This window comes from Lynx rufus, unplaced genomic scaffold (genome assembly GCF_022079265.1).
Source record: "Lynx rufus isolate CCGP_SWC_20201006 ecotype Redwood Valley unplaced genomic scaffold, mLynRuf1.p SCAF_26, whole genome shotgun sequence".
NCBI classification, from domain to species: Eukaryota; Metazoa; Chordata; class Mammalia; order Carnivora; family Felidae; genus Lynx; species Lynx rufus.
Genome location: NW_025814841.1, coordinates 10535949 through 10541948, shown reverse-complemented (window position 1 = coordinate 10541948; position 6000 = coordinate 10535949).

Below are 6000 nucleotides of genomic sequence, written 5' to 3'. Positions count from 1 at the left end.
CCTGCCTTCAGCAAGAATCCCCTTACCCCCAATGTCTCCCCTTTGTAGTGCAAGAGATCCACTTCCTTCTGCTTGTTGACTACAAATTCTCAGCTGTCTTTGCTGTATTTGGAATTGGCCTGATCTCTTTTCCCTACTGCAGCACTCCTATTGCAGTAGTCCTAAACAAGTCTTCCTAACCATTTTAACCAGTGTCTGAATAATTCTTTCTTTAACATTGGTACAGAGAAAGAATTCAGATGTCTGAGAGAGGTGAGATGTAAGAATGCATTAAGTATTTACAGTCCATTTATTTTCAACAAGGTTGCCTTGTTGAAATAGGGAAAAAGAATAATCTTTTCAACAAATGATGCTGGAACTACTAGATTTTCACAGGCAAAAAAAATGAAGTTGAACCCTTACTTCATATCATATATAAAAATTAACTCAAAATAGGTCAAAGACCAAACATAAGAGCTGAAAGTGTAAAATTGTTAGAAGAAAACATAAGTGTAAATCTTCGTGGCCTTGGATTAGCCAATGACTTCTTAGATGTGACACCAAAAGCACAGGCATCAGAAGAAAAATAGATAAATGGGACATTATAAAACATTTTTTTAATTGTGCTTCAAAGAACAATTTCATCAAGAAACTGAGAAGATAATCCAAAGAATGAGAGAAATTTTTACAAATTATATATCTGATAAGGGACTTGTATCTAGAATATTCAAAGACCTATTACAACTTAATAATGGAAAGAAAAAAATTAACCTAACTTAAAAATTGGATTTGAATATACAGTTCTCCAAAGAAGATATACAAATGGTCAGTTAGCACCCTGAAAAGATGCTCAACATCATTATCCATCAGGAAAAGGAAAACCAATGTCAAAATGATATTCTACTTTACACTCACCAGGATGACTATAATAAAAAGACAGATAATAACAAGTGTTGCTGAGGATATGGAGACACTGGAGCCCTCATACACCACTGGTGCAAATGCAAAATGGTGCTGCCACTTTGGAAAATGGTCTAACAGAGTTACCATGTGACCCAGCAATTCCACTCCTAGGTATATGTTTGAGCAAAATGTAAACATACAAACATGAAAACTTGCATATGAAAGTTAACAGTAGCATTATTAATAATAGCCAAAAGGTGGAAACAACCCAAATATCCATCAATGAATAAATAAAATGCAGTATTATTCAACAATAAAAAAGATATGAAGTAGTGATACATTCTACAACATGAATTAACCTTGGAAATATTATGCAAAGTGAAAAGAAGTCAGTTACAAAGATCCACATATTATATGATTCCATTTATACAAAATGTCTAAGAATATGAAAATCTATAGAAATAGCAAATTAGCAGTTACCCAGGAATAGAGGCGTTGAGAAGATTGGAGAGTAATGGCTAAAGAATGCAGGGTGTTAGTGGAGGCAAATAAAATGTTCTAAATTTGTGTTGATGAACGACTATTAGAATACTATGTTACTATACTAAAAGCCATTTAATTATATACTTTGTTGGTGAATTAAATCTCCATAAGGCTATTAAAAAAAATCAACTATGCTTATGTAATCTGAGTTACCTGAGACCTCTACCTCACTGTGTTCCTGGCAAGACCCAGAGAACATTCAGTTCACTACGTAAACCATTAAGGAATTTGTTGGTAAGAGCAGCATTGGCATAATTGAGAAATTAGGGACTGTCTGTTCTCTGTAAGCCAATATAATGGTAAGAGATTAATGATACTTAGTATCGGTGAGTATGATGGGATTCTAAAAGCATGAATCAGGAAAGGAGGATGCACACATCAGAGGCAAGGTGAATTATCATAATGAGTTAACCCACAGGGATCTGGTAATAGAAAATAGATCATGGTGTTCCTGGGGGCAAGATAAATGGAGAACTACCAAGGTATGGCTCAGTTTGTAAATTTCAGAAAAAGTCAAGGGTTGATGAGTTGAAGGCTAAGGATAGCCACCACAGTAAAAAAAACCCAGTTTTCAGATTTCAGTCAGTTGACAGGCCCAGAGCCCATTGATTGAATTATGACCCTTGAGGCAATCTTCTAGAAAACCTATTGAATGCTAACACCCCATCTGCAGAGATCACATGGGGTGTTAACCAGCTCACCAAACCCCTGGGTAGAGGTATAAGAAGGTGTCTTTGAATGAGAAAGTTAATGCAGAAAATAACATATGGTATCCAGTAAAGCCAACCCTCTCTTTTTTTTTCTCTCATTTTTCTTAAAAATGAGAAAATGTGGGCTGCCTGGGTGGCTTAGTCAGTTAAATGTCCGACTCTTGGTTTCAGCTCAAGTCATGGTCTCACAGTTTGTGAGTTCGAGCCCCACATCGGGCTTCGTGCTGACAGTGTGGAGCCTGCTTGGGATTCTCTTGTTCTGTCTCCTTCTGCACTCCCTGCCCCCAGCTCACTCTCTCTCTCTCTCCCTCTCTCAAAAATAAATAAATAAGCTTTTTAAAAATTTTTTTAAAAAATAAGAAAATGTTAATAGGAAAAGGTAGTGAGTCAGTACTGATAGGACAAGAGTGAATATGTAAAGGAAAAAAAATGAAAGAGTGATTTTGCTGAGACAATCTAGCTAATTGGACTAATTGTTTAAACAAAAGTAGAACAAAATAAATCAAAAATAATGAAGACATAAGAACCATAGGTTAAGCAAATGACAAATAGACTAAAGGGGGAGTCATGAAGCACAAAAATGTCTTATCTTCCACAGAGGAGAGACCAAAGTAATTGTGTTTAAATGTACAGATCTAAATTAATGATTAGAATACTAAACATTTGCCAAAGTAATTGTGACTGATTTTATAGTAATAAATTAATCACTACTGCAATTAAGAATGTTTATAGCCTGTTTTAAATTAATCATAAGTAATGATAAGTACAACACTTTAAGTTTTAAAATATTCTAATATGAAAAAGAAAACATTACAGTCCATTCATCAGAATTCATAATGTAATATAAAGGAAAAAACATGGAAGTCTTACTTTATCAAACATGAATTAGAAAAACAGAGGACAGAACAAATAAAATAAAAACCATAAAATTACTTAATTCACTTACAAAAGGATATGCTATTTGATTATTTAAATCCATGATGAATTTAGAGATGTACAAAAAAGCACAAAGACACTGAAGAGCTTATAATATAATATGAGCAAACATCATTAATAAACTCTTGGGAAACAAAAGGAGATCATTATGTTATGATAGCAGATATAAGTTAAAGACATAATATTAGAAGATTTGTATTCATTTAATAACGTATAACCAAAAACTACATACAGACAGAAAAACAAGTGTTAAAAGGAATTAACAAAAAACACATTATACTTAGTGATTTTCATTTTTATAAATATATAAAAAATATAGATTTTAACTAGTATTTTAACTGTCAGATATAATTCAGCAAACATTTAGAAGAGAAGAACATCACAACCAAATACTTATTATGCAATTATGACTCATTACTTAAAAATCCAATAAAATAACCACATCAAAATTCTTTCAAATAAAATTCACTTGTTCAAGCAGATGCTAAAATTGGCCAGTTTTATTCTCAATAATGTATTCAAATTCAAAAACAAAGCAAAGAAGCCCAGCACTACCATTTTGATTTTAATTTTAATATTGTATTGACTTTTACTAATGCAAAAATATTAGACAACTAAAATGAATATGTATTAGAAAGAGACAAAATAATAGTTGAAGATGGTGTAATTATATATGTGCATTAGGGTTCTTCAGAGAGGATCAATGGGATATATATGGATATGTATAAAAGGAAATTTATTATAAGAATTAGCTCAGACCAAAAAAAAAAAAAAAAAAAAAAGAAAGAAAGAATTGGCTCAAACAGTTATGGAGTCAAAAAAATCATGAGAAAACCCACTAGAAGTCATAAAAAACTCAGGTAAAGGAGTAAAGTTCAAAATAAATTCTGAAGTCAATATTCCTCCTTCAATCCATCAGTTTTAGAAAAACATAGGTGCAGATCCCACTTAACAGTGGGAAGGAAACAACAACATAGGAGTTACCTGAGAGAAGTTTGGAGTTATTTAAAGGTGTAAATATTAATGTATTTTTTAATTTTAGATAGAGAAATTTATCACCAAGTATACAATATTTTTAAAAATTGCAAAAAATGGCTTTTCTGGGGCGCCTGGGTGGCACAGTCGGTTAAGCGTCCGACTTCAGCCAGGTCACGATCTCGCGGTCCGTGAGTTCGAGCCCCGCGTCAGGCTCTGGGCTGATGGCTCAGAGCCTGGAGCCTGTTTCCGATTCTGTGTCTCCCTCTCTCTCTGCCCCTCCCCCGTTCATGCTCTATCTCTCTCTGTCCCAAAAATAAATAAACGTTGAAAAAAAAAAAATTAAAAAAAAAATGGCTTTTCTGCCTATAATGTTTTGTAATTGAATGGAGTATCAGGATGGAATTTGAGAAAATGCCAACAGTTTACAAGAAAAAAATAAACATATGAGAATGACAAAAGTTCTGGGGAAAAAAAGCAATAAGGGTAGTTACTTCTATTAGTCATTAAAACCTATCATAAAGAGATGGGAATTAAAATGGAGGCATACTTAAGCAAAATAAAAAGCATCCAATGAAACAAGAGTCCAGAAATAGACTCAGTTATCCATAAAAACTCCATATGTGATAAAGTAAACTCTCCAAAATAATTATAAAATAATTTTTAATGATTTGAAATTCAGATATATAGACATTTTACAGGGAAATCTATTAATGTCTTACAGCATATACTAAAATAAACTGCAGATGGAATTAAAGGGTTAAATAGAAAATGAGGAATTGAATACATAAAGAAGTATTTTATTTTTTTTTTTTTTTATATATATATGAAATTTATTGACAAATTGGTTTCCATACAACACCCAGTGCTCATCCCAAAAGGTGCCCTCCTCAATACCCATCACCCACCCTCCCCTCCCTCCCACCCCCCATCAACCCTCAGTTTGTTCTCAGTTTTTAACAGTCTCTTATGCTTTGGCTCTCTCCCACTCTAACCTCTTTTTTTTTTTTTCCTTCCCCTCCCCCATGGGTTCCTGTTAAGTTTCTCAGGATCCACATAAGAGTGAAACCATATGGTATCTGTCTTTCTCTGTATGGCTTATTTCACTTAGCATTACACTCTCCAGTTCCATCCACGTTGCTACAAAAGGCCATATTTCATTTTTTCTCATTGCCACGTAGTATTCCATTGTGTATATATACCACAATTTCTTTATCCATTCATCAGTTGATGGACATTTAGGCTCTTTCCATAATTTGGCTATTGTTGAGAGTGCTGCTATGAACATTGGGGTACAAGTGCCCCTATGCATCAGTACTCCTGTATCCCTTGGGTAGATTCCTAGGAGTGCTATTGCTGGGTCATAGGGTAGGTCTATTTTTAATTTTCTGAGGAACCTCCACACTGCTTTCCAGAGCGGCTGCACCAATTTGCATTCCCACCAACCAACAGTGCAAGAGGGTTCCCGTTTCTCCACATCCTCTCCAGCATCTATAGTCTCCTGATTTGTTCATTTTGGCCACTCTGACTGGCGTGAGGTGATACCTGAGTGTGGTTTTGATTTGTATTTCCCTGATAAGGAGCGACGCTGAACATCTTTTCATGTGCCTGTTGGCCATCTGGATGTCTTCTTTCGAGAAGTGTCTATTCATGTTTTCTGCCCATTTCTTCACTGGGTTATTTGTTTTTCGGGTGTGGAGTTTGGTGAGCTCTTTATAGATTTTAGATACTAGCCCTTTGTCCGATATGTCATTTGCAAATATCTTTTCCCATTCCGTTGGTTGCCTTTTAGTTTTGTTGGTTGTTTCCTTTGCTGTGCAGAAGCTTTTTATCTTCATAAGGTCCCAGTAATTCACTTTTGCTTTTAATTCCCTTGCCTTTGGGGATGTGTCGAGTAAGAGATTGCTACGGCTGAGGTCAGAGAGGTCTTTTCCTGCTTTCTCCTCTAAGGTTT